Here is a 16,076-nt window from a genome sequence, read left to right on the forward strand (position 1 = left end):
AAAGTATGTAATAAAATAATCTACATGTATTTTTTTTTATTTATATTTTCATAGTTTTATTTAAAATTATTCTAAATTACTGTAATTGTATCTGTTTAGCAATGTTTTTTTTTTTTTTTTTTTTTTTTTTTTTACTTTGTTCAGATTTACAAAGCTCAACAATAGATGTCAGACTTTATCAACAATATGATCAGAGATTCTGCAGATCATGGACTACAATGTAATTCAGTAAAATCCCAATAAATATAATTTTTTTCCCCAAAGATTATTTTATGTTTCAGAATACTAAAATCTAGAATATTTAAATAATTTAATATACTATTCATACAATTTATGATATTCTTATTATTATTTATCATCATCATCATCATCATCATCACTGTCAGTATTGCTATTATTATTATTATTACTTAAGGTAAAAATATTATGACATAGTACAGAGGTTTATATACAAACATATTTAATACAAACATGTAAAATCATTATTGCAGTTAGATTTTCCCATGGTACACTATTTGGTTAATACAGCATAAGCGCATGTGATTAATTAACCTTTCTCTGAGCAACCAGTTAGAAGTTATATAAATGATAACTTAAAACCAATGTAGAAAGAGCACAGATTAGTGAAGTTGTCTTTCATTAGGGAATGAACATTAATAAGATCAACATGCTTAAAGGGATAGTTCACTTTGAAACTAAAGTTTGGTATGTTTAGCTTACCTCAATGGCATCCAAGATGTAGGTGTCTTTGTTTCCACAGTAGCTTCAATTCTGATATTTTTAGGTCAAACCGTTCTTGTCTGTGACTCATATAATGGAAGTCTATGGTCACCACCTCAAAGAGCATGCACAGAGAAGTCCAAATTAAACAATTCCCCATCGTAAGTACATAGTGTGTGACGTATGCGCGTGTTAGGGCTTAGTCTGCGCAAGTGCCGGAAAGAGCCGGAAGTGATCTCTCGCAAGTGTAAGTCACCCCACAACCCTGCAGAAGAGGAAGTGGTATGGAAAATGGATGGATGGATATATTAATATCAAATAGTGTACTGATATTGTAATATTTGAAAGAGAACAAACAAACAAACAAGTGTTTGTTTTTCAGGGTTAAAATGACTAAGAATGACCTCAAAATTCATTCACAAACACTAAACATGCAAAAAGGTTTTAGCTACAGACCATTTCATGAAAATGGGAATAGCTCTGCCACCCTTACCTGTTTGGCTATTATCAACCAGTTCTGTTAAATGTGAATAAAATGAGCCTGCCTAATGCTTTGTCAGTGCTATAGTGCTGCAGTCAACTGCACCCTCTCGGCTGTCTGTGCTCCTGCCTGAAGCCCCTGAGGCTCAAACACAAGTCTTTAAAATGCAGTACGTGTTGCCAAGACTGGGCTGCAGCAAAATACTTGAAAACTCTTAATGTTTCATCATTATGTGTGCCCTTTTATCAGCCAATTACACATTAATGTGCAAAAGCCTGTTCTTCTGGGCCGAATAAATCAGTTTTATTTATCTGAAATTGAAATGAGTTTTTACATTTGTTTACCTTTAAAAAATAAAATAACAAATAAAAATAAAAATAACAAATAAAAAAACATAATTAAAAAAATATATACAGTATTTTAACCATCTTTTCTATTCAAACCCTTAATAAAAAAAAGACTTGCATCATCTAGACAGACAATGGTGAGAGAAATAAGAGGTGATTTTACATATAATCGTTGATGAGGGAATAATTATTAGTTGCAATTTTTAAACGAACCTTTGATTTTCCATTAAATTTACTTTGATGTTTTCCTCTAACCCTTAAAAACCAAATAGGCAGATCTTATTGAAGCTTTAACTCTGTTAAACCACAAATGCACTTTTAAGAAAGATACAGACTTGCCAGTGTTTTCACATTTGTGATTATATATGGATTTAATTTAAATGTAAAGAATGGCTGAAGCAAATGCTAGTTTGAAATTGATTCAAACTTTACAGCATATTTACATGGCATCAAATATTACACAAGTTTGTTTCCAGCAGTATGTGGCTTTCGGTTGTGTGGACATCAGACAGCCACATTGATGATGATCATATAGGTTTTATTTATGATTTACATTTTTCTTTATGGATCTGTGAGTGAAAAAAAAATAAAGTCTTAAAGCAAATAAATTTTTTTAGTCATTTTGGAAATATGTTATGCAGGAATGGGATATATGCAAAGAAAAAAAAGTGTAGAAATACTTTTCACTCAGAAATTGATTGCATATTTAAAAAAAATAATAACAAAGAAATGGCAAGCAACACAATTTTTAATTTTTAAATACGATGACTGAAGTAGTATTAGTAGTAAAAACGTACTCTAATAATTGTTTTACAGCTTAAAAAAAAACAATATTTTACAGTCTAGAAATATAGCCTATTGGAGTACATACATGTGTACTCCGATGTGTCAGACTGAATTCATTTTTTGCCAACATTTCATTATATCAATTTATGGTTTGCGCAGCTATTTTTTACTCAAAAACTACATTTATTTTTAAATAAAAATGTACATTTGTAGTTACACAATTCAAACACCAGATGTGCGCAAGTGAGCTGCTCTGAAACCCCTCCTTCTGGGCGGATCTTCTGTGGTAAACCCTCCCGCTTCCTCTCAGATTTCCTCCCATTTTCTCCCCCTTCTCCAGGCCCCACCCGACCATCTGCCACAAGGCCGATGATTCCCGGACTCCAGCTGCCAGCCCGGACTTTATTCTCTTCCTGCTTTTCTGGGGCTAACAGGATGAAAGGATCCTATTCACCCATCGCCCCCCTCCTCCCCCTTTCCTTTATAACATCTCCCGGGAAACAAGCAACTTTGAGGCAAAAGAGAATGCCACATAAACACGCATGCTGTTCTCGCGCCAAGCGTCCGCACGCGGGAGAGGTATTGTTTGAGTCTTAAAGTTTAAAGTGACACGTTGCAAACACTTCTGACCCATGGAAAACATATTTTTTTTCAAAACCACACATTTAACATCACAGAACAACACAATAAATGACAAAACTATAGAACTGTATATAACTATGTATAACTTTATATCCGTCCATCATCTTTTATTTATTTTTAATAAATAACAGTGAAGGCATGTTTTAAAGGGAAGTAATATGGATAATGTTTTCTTAACAGCATGTTGAAATTCTAGGTCAGTCCAACCCCCCTAACTTTTGGAATCCAGAGTAAGTTCACTGCTCAAGACCTTTTAAAGAAAGAAAAGAGTCAGATTGCAGAGATAAAGATGAGATTAACTCTGTGTGCGGGAAGAGTGGCTAAATACAATAGCAAATGTGGCAACTGAACATTCCACTTGAATGATAACATATGTGTTATGGCATGTGTCCTTGAGAAAGACTAACCGTCCAGTGAGCACAGCTTTGCTACGCATATTACACTGCTTTACACAGTTTTCTTGCTTTGAGTATGCATGCAATTATTACAGAGGCTTCTGTTGTCTGGAATGATCACGTGGCTGTATTTTGTACCCTTGAGTCTTAGGAAATTAAATTAGTTTTGAATTCTTCTTCAGTCTATGTTGCTCATCATTTCTTCATTGGTCAGTAGGGGGCGCTATTGAACTATCGAGGGCTGTGTGTGTTCCTCCCCAAGAAAGTTTCAGCCAGTTCGAAGATATTTTGTAACTTTAACTCTCATCCTCCATATTGACAAAATACCACAATACTTGTATCATACAGTGATATTTTATTGTAAAGTCAAAACCTAACTTTTCCTCATTCATTATCCCTTCTCTCCCCTCCCCAAGTGTATCATGCTTAGCCACTCGCTTACAGGCACACTGACACAGATTTGGCTTGGAAGAATAAGGAAAAAGTTTTAAGGGGGGCTCTAAAAGGGACAGACACACTGATGACCATGACACTTTGTACAGCAGTTATCTGTCTCTCTTTCTTTTTTTCTCTCTCTTTTTCTTCAAAGTGTTCTTGTGTAAGAAATAAAGAGTCCACTCTTATCTATCTATATGTTTGTTCATATTCCTCACAGGACATGCATTCCAGTGGTCTCCCATTCATTCTGTGAGTGTGGGTGGGTGGGTTTCCCTCAGTAAGAATACCACTGGATGCAGCTGCTTGCTTGACCCCTGTAGTGTCAGGTTATTCCTGGTGCAGCTGTCAGAATGTGTCTGGGAGAATGTGGATGAATGGAAACTGCTGAAACAGAATTAGAAGTGCTGGTCTTTTGTGCTCTTATGCAAAGTAGCTTTTTGCTGTTGGTAAACAAGCCATGTGTAGGCCTTGTCACATGTCTTAAAGGGATAGTTTGTCAAAGAAAAAAAAAAGAGAATTATGTCATCATTTACTCCCATTCCTCTCCTATATGACTTAGTTTCTTCTGTGGAATACAACAAATATATTTTGGGAAGTGTTTTTGTCATCCATATGTTGAGCAGTACTGTTGTTTGGTTCCCAACGTCCCTCGTAAAATCAGCTTTTTTGTATCTTAATTTTTGTGTAAACTATACGTTTAAGCAGTTTACAAAATATCTGTGCCTAATACACTGAAAAATTTTTACTTAGAAACTATTTTCTTTCAGAAATTGCTAGTAAATGGCAAAAATGATTGCAGTGTATGATTTACATCCTGAGGTAGATAGGATTTACACAAGCTCCAGTCTGGGTCCAGAACACCTGAGAAGAGATGATGCTGACCCCTCAGAGGACCCCCAATGATGCTAACCCTAAATTAGCAAACAGAACTAACAAATATTGCTACAATTGTGACTGCATCTTATAATAATTATTAATAATATGAATAATGTTCATCGTCTGGCTGACTACGTTTTGTATACATTTTTCTGAAAAATCCTGTCAAACGTGCACAAACTGACAGTCACCACTTATTAGCTACTACTAAATATTGTAGAAACATAATTTTCTGTAAAGTTGCTTTGTACCGATTTGTATTGTAAAAAGCGCTATACAAATAAACTTGAATTGAATTGAGTAATGAATTAAACACACACACACACACCTTTATATATATATATATATATATATATATATATATATATATATATATATATATATATATATATATATATATATAAGTAAAAAGATTGAAATACTATTTTCTTGTCAAATTAAATTCTGAAATCCTTTATTGTCTACATATACTTGCATCAGTTGTGAATTGAAATAAACAACCTGAATGCTCTCTTATTTCCTTTTTGGCTCCTTGTAAATCATCATCCTCTAAATATCATCCATCAGGCTTCGTATAAGTTTTGCTTTTCGTTTGCATTCTGAGTCAAATTTTTTGCAAATTTGCAAATAAAAGACAGCATTTGCATTCACATCGTGTGTCTTCCCAGCTGTGTTGCTCAGTCAGGTTTATATGTGATTTTGTTCCAGTATGTATTTGAACAAAGCATTTTACTCTTCTAAATTGTGCCCTTTATATAGCAAATAACATTATTTGGCTTGAAAAAAAAAATATTCAATATATATAATATTGAATATCCATCACAATCTCTTCTTTCACTCCTTTGCAGTTTTATTGTTAGGACAGTTGGGGGCACTCCAATATCACAGTATGCCAGTCTGTGGTTTTTATAGGTGTGTTTGTGTGTCCCGTTTATCTCTGTCATTAAAGACCTTGAAAAAAGAGCACTACTGTTTTCTGTAGTCTGCAACCCCTCTTATCAGTGTATGCCACTGATTCATTTGTGGAATGTGTGAGCAAGATTATACAGTCATACTGGGATGAATGGAAGTATTTGGTTATGAAGTGAAGGCTATGTGTTCAGTTTAACTGCTTCGGCCCAAAAGAGAGAACTTGTATCTCTCAAAGCTTCTTAAAGCAAGTTACAATCCAATGTTGTAAAGGCTGATTGTGTGTGGGATGAGAGAGCAGGAAGAGAGGAAAAAGCATGAAAGCATCTAATCCACTTATTCTACTGGAGTTGTGGGACTACACTGGTAATCAGGGACTCTGTACAAGAGCTTTGTCTGAATGTGTGAAGAACAGGAGGGTCTTCACAGCACTAACCTTTTTTAATACCACTTGTCCTTTCTCTCTCTGCATCAATCCATCCTTGTTTCCCACACAAAAATGTGTTTGTATTAAACCATTGCATGTAATAATGCCATTCAGTACATAGAATTACAAACCAAGTAACATGTAAAAATTAAATAAATAGATTTGTAGAAACCTTTTTATGATTTTTTTTGTTGTTGTTGTTTTTGTTTTGTTTTTACTGGCTGGTCCCAAAAATATTATTTATTTAATTTTATTGTTTAAGAAAAAATAAATAATAATACAAATCAGTAATCCTCAAGTTCCTCAGTTCATAACATTAAATAATAATATTTAACTGAATTTTATTTATTTTAAACACTTTCCCTTAACAATGAAGCCTTGCTTTAATCTTTATGTCAGTGGCATTAATGCAATGGCATTTATAAATTTTTAGTCTCTAAATACTTTTTGGGACTACTGTGTTTTATATTAAGTCATTAACTATGAATTATGTTTTCCTGATCGGTGTTATTGTTGTATCATTGAGGTATCATTATGAGATACTATTATAATTTAATTAATAATTTGCATTCATTTTTATGTTCCATTTCCATTTTTATATTATTATTTATAGTTATAGTGTGTGTGTGTGTGTGTGTGTGTGTGTGTGTGTGTATATATATATATATATATATATATATATATATATATGTGTGTGTGTGTGTGTGTGTGTGTGTGTGTGTGTATAGTGCTGCTGCTGCTGCTACTCCAGTCCTCATTTTTCTCCCGTGTTGTAAAGCCCCATGTTTTTTTTCTTCTTCTCTGTGCCGGAGCACATCTGTTTCTAATCAAGCTGTCATACCCCACATTCCTGTGTGAGAGTTATGCCTTCTAGTCTCTTGTACCTTCATAAACATCTATAAAAAAAATGCATGCAACCTGATTTTGTATGATGAATTCAAGTTGTGCGTCGTTTAACCTGAAGAATGTTTTCTTTAAGTTTTTTTGTTTCTTTACTATTTGTTCAGGGTGTTTTGTATATATGGTAACAGGAGGAAATCCTGGGGTGGGCTTTTCCCCAGTAGATGAATCAGAGTTTTTCCATCCTTTTCTTGTTTGCTGGCCAGTGGAGAAAAAAGCAATACGAAGGAAATGTTTAGTGACTAATCTGTGCTGTGCTTCGAGCTATACATTGAAGTGTAGTTTTCTATCCTGACCAGTAGAGGTTAGTGTTGTTTTGTGAAGAGTAGAAATGAGAGCTTATGTTAGTGTAGTTCTGTATTTTGTGCATGCGCACGCGTTAACAGGTCAGCTGCAGTATAGCGGTGTGTCCTGTGGTAGTCAGTGTTTGCTTGGAAAGTTGCACCAGGAGCTGTGTAACTGTAAACGATGTTCACGATTTTAGCCAGATGGTGCTCGTGTTGTTGCTTGAAGAAAAAACAGAATCAGGCGTACAGTAGCATCCTAACCTGTCCAGATAGCAGATATAACTTTTCCTGGTCGATCAGAAAATATAAGTAAACATACTGTGCAGTTTTGCTATAGGCTTTCTTTTAGCCTAGATTTCTTGACTTGAAATACAATTAATATTAAGACAATTATTCTAAAGTTAAGTAATTGTATTTCTAAATGGCAGTAGTAAATGTAATTGCTTAACTGTATAAAATAGCAAGTCAGATATTTATATATTTTTTTTTAAGGTGCAAAGTTCATTGAAGCATATCAGTACAGTATTGTATTTGTGCTTGATAAGGAGCCTGATTCTTGAATCTTAAGAGTAGTATGCCCACTAGATGGGGTATAGGACCTATACTGTTATAGGAAAATGCTGATGTCAAGTGGAAGTGACCATCAGAGAGATGCAGTGGGGGAGTTTCACATGAATCTGTGTCAGTAGGGGAATAGTGTCAGTGAAAACAAGCTGTGAGAGAGAAAGAAGTGTAGAGGTTTATGTGTATGTCTCTATAAAAGCTTTTTAATTGTTATTATTTTGGTGAGGCTGTCTTCTCAAAATTGTTAAGAGGAGGAGAATGTTTTAATGTCTGATATCGGACAAGCATGTGCATTTATGATGAAAAACATTATGGGATTTACAGCAGTCAGTTTTTTTTTTTTTTTTTCCTGGAATGTTCTTAATCCTGTGTCTGTTCTTCTAGGGATTGGCTATGTGTGTGTGTGTTTATTTATCTTATAAAATGTATCCTCCGTATATATCGAGGTTCTCTTTAAAATAGTATGGGTCAAAGTGATCAGGTAAAATATTAGAAATTTTTGAAACATTTTAGATTAGAGAACAGAACACTATTTACTAATTGCTTATTATTAGCACACACACACACACACACACACACACACACACACACACACACACACACACACACACATATATATATATATATATTAAAGATTGCATATCATTAGGTAAATAATTATCTGTTTTATTTGTTTGAAAAATATATATTATGATTGTTTTGTATACAGTTCATAACATTTTTATTGTCAAGACTATTTCAAATTTAGTTATTTTCAGTTTACCACAGATATACACTTTGCTGATATGAAGTAAAATTATAAATGATTAAATAAAAGGTCACCTGGTAAAGGAGGTTAGGGATGTGCCATCTGTTTTGATTACAGTATTAGAGTAGTTTTTATCCTTATCTTGGCTCCTTTCGGTCACATAATCACTAATCACCATGTTTGTGGTCTTCCTAAGATATCTGGATGGTAGACATGATGAGGCGATTGGGCCTGATGAGCCAGATTTGAGTCTTTATCAGATTACAGACCCTATTAAACGATCTGCACAGCAGCAGTGCCGGATGAGTGTGTCATCTGACTGCAGCATTGGCTATGATTGCATCTCAACCTTATCAGGGGTCAGCATATTTGAGATTGCTTTGTTGCTTTGATTGCTTTTGTTGTTGAATAATTTTCCTTTTCCTGAATAGAAGAATATATATTGCTTAATGTAAATAATGAGGAAAAACATGTAATTTCTTTTATGTTTGTGTTCATTTTGAAACATTGCAAAGATATGTTTACCATCCTGGTATACTTTTTTCTGAAGTAAACAAAGTAGAACTTTCTCTAACATGCTTCAAATTGAAATATACCATTCTGATTTCTAAATAATAATGATAATAATATGCAAAATTTTAATTTAATTTTAATTGAAAGTTTTAATTATATAATTTTTTTAATTATTAATATTTATTATTTATTGTAATTATTTTCAATGCATAAACACTCTTAGTTTTCTTTAATTGTATACTGGAAACCCTTATGATCAAAAAGATTAAATTAAATAAATTAAAAAAGAAGTTTTGTCATATTATCATTTTATGTTAAAGAATTTCAGTTATCTTAGTCTGACATTTCAAGTTATGACAATTTTTTTTTCTTCCCCAAAAGATGATATACAGGCGCTTCTCAATAAATTTGAATGTTGAGTAAAAGTTAATTTATTTCAGTAATTCAAATTGTGAAACTCATGTATTAAATAAATTCAATGCACACAGTAGAAGTAGTTTAAGTCTTTGGCACTTTTAATTGTGATGATTTCGGCTCACATTTAACAAAAACCCACCAATTCAACAAATTAGAATACTTCATAAAACCAATTAAAAAACGTTTAGTGAATTGTTGGCCTTCTCAAATTGTCCATAATTCCATAATTGTCACATTCAAAGATACAGGCTTTAATATATTCCACACTGCTCCTCGTCCTGGACACACTTTCCTTATTTCACATAATCTGGATCCCTTTCTGTCTCACACATATCTTTGTGCTGGAGAACAAAGTCGGAGCGTGTGCCACTGCAGAGAGCCTGGCCTGCTGTGTTCTGTGTTTGCTGTGTGTGTTTGTGTGAATAGTGTCTATAGCAAAATGTCATCAGTCTCTCAGTGAAAGGCACATCTGCACAGCCACCACACAAAATAACAATTACCATCTTAATAACAGTGTGTTCAGTCATACACAATTATTAAATATTTCTACATTTTCTGTAGAGTCAGTTTGAATAAATGGACTTTACTCCAGTAATGACGAGAAACACACTCACTAAACACTAAACCCTAAAACTTCACTATAATACTCCCATATTTTATTTATCTATTTGCTACAAATTAAGATAGTTTAGAAATCTACATTTCCTTATACAGTGTAAATTGAATGTCAATGTCAGTTTCCTGATAGTGAATGAAAAAGTTTTGGTAGTGCTTTTACCCGTTTTATATCTAAAATCTCTCTTTAACTAAGTGACCTACATTTTATATGTATGTCTTCAGGGCAGAGTGATTTAAAGTTGTATTCCCCCACGTATCAAGGTTTAACTCACATTATATCAGGCCGTTTGTGCAAAATTCAATTAGTTTTTTTTTTTTTTTTTTGCTTGCACCATAACACATTGTTTCTCGCAGGAACAGGGTGTAAATGGAACTTGAGTGCTGTCAAATCCCAGAACAGAAACTCTGAAGTTTACAGAAATATAAAATACTCTCCTTCTGCATTACACACAGTGCCATAAGCAAGAAACCCATTTTACTCAAGAGCATCACAGAAAGAGGTATAGAGAGAATGTTCAGGATTGCAGGGTCTTTGTCCTGGTTCTCTCTGTTTGTGAACAGATGGACCATTAGTGCACTCACGCTTTACATCTGCACACTTTGAACCTGGACTAAATATAGTCAGTGGATTGAAGTTGGCATTACAGATGACTTATGTGACCAGGATGAATGGTAAAAGTGTGTATGGGACCACTCACACGTACACAGTCACCATAAACACAAGCACAGCATTATGCAGATTATATTCTGTAATCATTTTGATGCTCTTCTTCACATAAATCTGACCTACATCAGATATCTGTTGCATCAGCTTTGGCCATGTGACAGATTCTTGTGACACTTGGCATTCAGACAAAGACTTACGCACAGAATAAGTCACTGTGATTTTCCTCTCGGGTCTCCCAATCGAACATTAGCTGGGTATAATGCTGTCAATCCTGCATCTTTTACTCCACAACCATCCAGATTGCACATGCACACACAGTTAGGCATATCAAGGGTTAAATACACCAACCCCATATATTCAGAATCTCAATGTGACCTAAATAATCCAAAATGGGTGCTGTTCAGCTTCATATATGAAATGTATCTCACTCTTCCCCTTCCAGCTTCCATCCATCTCATTCTCTTTCTGTTCTTTTTCTGTGTATTCATTCATTCAATACTGCAGGGACGTGACTTGAAATCACTTTGACGTGCTTTACATCTGATGCTTTCCTATTTTCAAGTGGTCAAAAGCAAATGTTAATTGCAGAATGAGCATTTTCATATAGAGAGATGTATGAGGATGCTGTCAGCATATTTCATGCTGTGGTCTCTGTCAGGAGTGTTGTGTTAACAGCAGGCACATTCGCAGTGTGACTGTGTAAAGGTCTGGTGTGTGATCAGTGTGTCTCACCGTGTGTTTCTCTGCAGGGATGAGCTCCGTTAAGCCTTCGTTTCTGATCTTAACAGAGATGAGATCAGCTGTTTGGGTTATTTGGGTTTTTTTTTTTTTCAGCACGTGCAGCTGGACATTCAGGCTCACAATAGGCAAATGTGTGTCAGGGTGTTTTGAGTATGATTTTACCAAAAATAACCCTACTTTAATTGTTTCAGTGAGTGTTGTATTTATTAATGAATTTTTTTTTTTTTTTGTGTGTGTGTGTGTGTGTTTGCAAAAATAATTTTGGACAAATTGCAATTATTCCTTCAGCCAATCTCAGTCTAACATAAGTAGGTTTCACCTGTTTCATCTATTTCCCTGGATCAACATTTTTTTTTGGAAAGTGAATTATATTATCTCAAATTCACCCTGAATCTAGAACAGTTTCACAGTAAACCTGCAGAGTTGAGTGGTGTCTAGTAAAGGGTTAGTTATGGCTGAAATGTGTTGATAATTATTAATAGGTGCATTTTAAAATGTAAAAAAACAATGCCTTTACAACTGTGGACATCTAAAGATTTTTGTTTTCTTCTGTCTGTTTATTTCTTATCTCTCTCTTTTTTAATTTAGTGGCATAAATATATACATTTAAGATGCAAATTCTATATCAGCAGAACTAAACAGTGTGTGTATCACATGCCAGATAAGTCTGTCTACTATAAACTGCCGACCTACTGCTTTAGTCATCACTTAAACACATTATTATGCTTGAGGGCTCAGATAGCCAATCATATTTGAGAACTGGATGTAGCTGATAGCTGATTGGAGAAAGTGTGTGGGAGTCTCCAGGTAAAACATTTCACCCTTGTGAGAAAAACAACACCCCTGCTACTGATGTCTTCTTCTTTGTTTAAATAAGGACAAAGATAAATGGATTGATGGATATTCTTTAATCTTTCTTGATAAGCATATAAAGTCGGGTCATCTCAAGTGATAAATACATCCATGTTAAATTACAGTCACCCTGATTAACCTTTATGAGAGCAATCATAAAACATACGCTTCAGATTACATGGCTGTGTGTAAAGCATGTACAGTGTGGAATCACACTTCCATGGCTGTTCAGAGCAGAACCAAAGCGAGAGGCATCTTTTCTCATCACTCTGCCCTTCATCTGTCAGTCTGTCACAACTCAATTAGCTTCATGCTAACCCCACAAAATGGCACCCGTCACCTCATCATCACTTCATGCACAAATTTGAATTTAGAGAAGCCAGCGGATGTGATCAGTGGTGGTTTATGCTTAGAACAACTTCAAAAATGCATAAAAATATAACTATAAAAATATATATGATATTGCATTAGATATCAAACCTTGTGACCTGTATTTCAAAGAAAGTTAGAAGCACAACATTACACTAAAATAAGTTTGTTTCAGTTTTAAATGATAAAACGATGTTCAAATTTATGTTAAAATATTTGAACATTACTGTTCACAGTTGAATGTGGTAAACTCCATTTGTGGTTACTCTGACTTCATACAATCACTATATTCACTTTGAGACCAGTCGGTTAAAGGTCATTGCAGAAATGGCTATTATTGTGATGCATAACTTATGAATCATAAGTATGGAGTGTGTCTCCAAATATATCTGGGGTACTTGTAGTAAGTCTGAAAATGAATCACTGGTTATGTGAGCATTGAATTTCCCATAATATACAATATACAATATACTGTTTGATTAATGTTTTGTAAGGATTCACCTCCTTACTGCCTAAACATAATTCATGCATGAATCTCTCCAGGAAAAACACCCACCTTCTGCATGTAGCATGAGAGGTGTGTGTGGTTTGGTATGTGAATCTGGGGCAGTTTTCATGGTCATAGTCAGGGCTGATTTGATTGATATGATGGTAGACTAGGTCACTGTGTGAGGTCACATCCTCTTGAAGCCTTCAGGCTCTATGAGTATCTGTTACTGTAGTTCTGTCTGATCAGGCTGTGCGAATCAGAGTGACTCGCTGAATGACTAGAACTAGATAACAGTATATTGTGTCTCTCCCTTGTTCTTTGCCAGCTTGTATTAACTGTGACATCAGTCCAGTCAGTAGCGCGATCCACAGTCTGACGGCAAGGAGGCAAAATCAGGCTACATAAAGAAATAGGGGAGGACAGGCCCAGCACAATTAACAACACATTTCTTCAGTGACCGATTAAACAGTTAAACCCTGCCCACACTCGCCCTCTCGCCCCCTCATGTGTATAGAAATAACACTATAGCACACACATCCAAAACAGTCAGAGAGTGATTATAAACACCCTATATCCAGTTGGCCAACATTTTTGTCATAGAATCCTCTTTACTCTGAGTAAAATAAACATCTCGGTCTGTATTTTTACAGACTTGGTCTTTGACACAAATAAAGGGGGAAAAAATCAAGTGCTGTAATGTTTTTCACTGGTACATTTTTTGTTTTCGTTGTGTTTAATCAGATTAGTAAAGTCATTACAGATTAAATGTACAATTAACTTAGCTCATGCATCATGAACTAACAATGAACAACAACTTTTAGTGTGTATTGGGTTAAAACAATTTATAAATTATTGTACTACTGATATTATTATTATTATCATTACGTTTTATTTCTGTAAACATGCATAATATATAATTACATTATGAATGCAGTGTAACATTAGTTATAAAATATTGTTGATTGTTAATTCATATAAGATCGCAAAAAATGTAAATCTAATCTTTACATCTTGGAAATGTGTATTTTACATAATGAAAACATTATCCTCTTATTGCAAGCAGTTTCTTTCCTCTGTTCACCCTACAAAATGTCGTCATCCCTTCTTTGTCTGTTGCCATAGTTACCTTGCTCCTTGTTCATGATGAGGTCCCTCTTCACCAGCCCGTGAGTGCATGTGTGTGCGTGTGTGTACTTGCATTAGGCATCTCTCCATGTATGCTATATGTATTTTGGTACCTGCTAAAAAAAAAAAAAAAAAAAAAGGAACAAAAGGTTGAAAATAAAAGCATGCAATGAAACCAAGAGGAGAGATTAAGAAGGAGAAAAGGAGGATGGTACAGACCGACAGTAATCTTCTTACACTAATGCCATACTGTGTGGAGCTTTAAACATGATAGTTTTGGCACAGAGCTAAAAGAAAGATGATAGACTTAGTGGGCAGTGATTATTTTCAGTACATTTCCTACTCCACTGACCTGCAAAATGCTCACAGCTGCAGCACTGGTGGGTTAAGTTCAGGATAGAAGCCTGCGGTAGAGAAATGCAGACTGGCATGTAGATTTAGGGATGCAAGGTTGCTATGGAAACGGCCATGGTGGATGGAAGTGGGGGACAAACCGGTTTATGTACCCACGATCTGCAGAGTCTCCGCGGTCTATGAATATTATATAGGACAAGGACCCACTCCACTGACAATAATCTATGAATCTAGACAGCCTTTGAAAAAAACTGTATAGCAGGAAAAAAGAAGGTATTTGGGAGTGGGGAGGACGAAAAAAAAGATTGAGGAAAGGAGGAAGATACTGGTGGTAGTTTAGTGGAAAACGCTGATGTCATGTTGCATTATTTTGGTAAGCGTGGGGCAACGAAGCATTACTTTTCTTAGAAGACGTTATGAATCTTTCACACTCCTTGCATTCTGCTAAATGCCGAATGGGAAGAAGGGACAACTTTTCATTTTTCATGTTTTAGCTACAATGTGTGGAGCTTTTCTAGATGTCAGTATTTGATTCTGTTATTTTGCTCCTGAACTGACACACTGGATCCTTGTTGATTAAAATGTCATTTCCTTCCACATTTCATCTTTCTCTACCAAACCTCATGGCAATTTGAAGAGAAAGACAAAGACATCCAGTCCCCCCCACCCACCCCCATCTCTTAGGGTCTCAAAATGTGGTTTTTGGATGCTCAAAATCTGTGGGTTGGTGGGAGGGCTCCGCTGACGGTCTTGTTTCCATGGCAACAACAGGTTTTTACTTCTTCTTTTTTTGAGGCTGTCGCCTCTATATTCCCTGTGTCTGAGCAGGGGTGGGGGGGGTGCAGGGGTGGGGTGCGGGTGCTCGTTGGACTGGCAGATGGAGTCCTTTTATTCTGGCTCATGTTTTGCCGTCTAATGACTTCAGTGCTTTCTCACAAAACAAAGAGATGCAACAAATCTGTGTCCAGAAAAAGAAAGAAAGAAAGAAAAAACACTATCCGACGTGCGGTTTTGTGAGAAAATCAGTGCACAAAAAGCAAATTCTTTTGAGAAGTACATTAGAGCCACCTGACAGTCAGCAAGTTATTTTTAAAGTTTGCATGTTTGAAAGAAACAATCTGCTGGTTTCGATGGACATTACGTGCCAGCTGACCTTTAACAAATAATTATCTGCAGTGTTTTTGGAGGAACTGACCTTTCCCTGATGGAAGGACCAGTGGCTCTGTGCAATGGCAGCTGAAAAGACCATCTGCCCTGCGCATGTGTTACGATGCTTCTGTTTGTGTGGGGCATTTACTGGCAAGTCCATGTGATTTGCAGGCTCTGATCAATGGCCTTGTTTATGCTGGTTAACAGGCAGCTCTGATTGAACCAGCTAAGTGGTGCCATTGAATGATGCTAGATAGTAAA

The sequence above is a fragment of the Carassius auratus genome, chromosome 35 (genome assembly GCF_003368295.1).
Source record: "Carassius auratus strain Wakin chromosome 35, ASM336829v1, whole genome shotgun sequence".
Taxonomy (NCBI): Eukaryota; Metazoa; Chordata; class Actinopteri; order Cypriniformes; family Cyprinidae; genus Carassius; species Carassius auratus.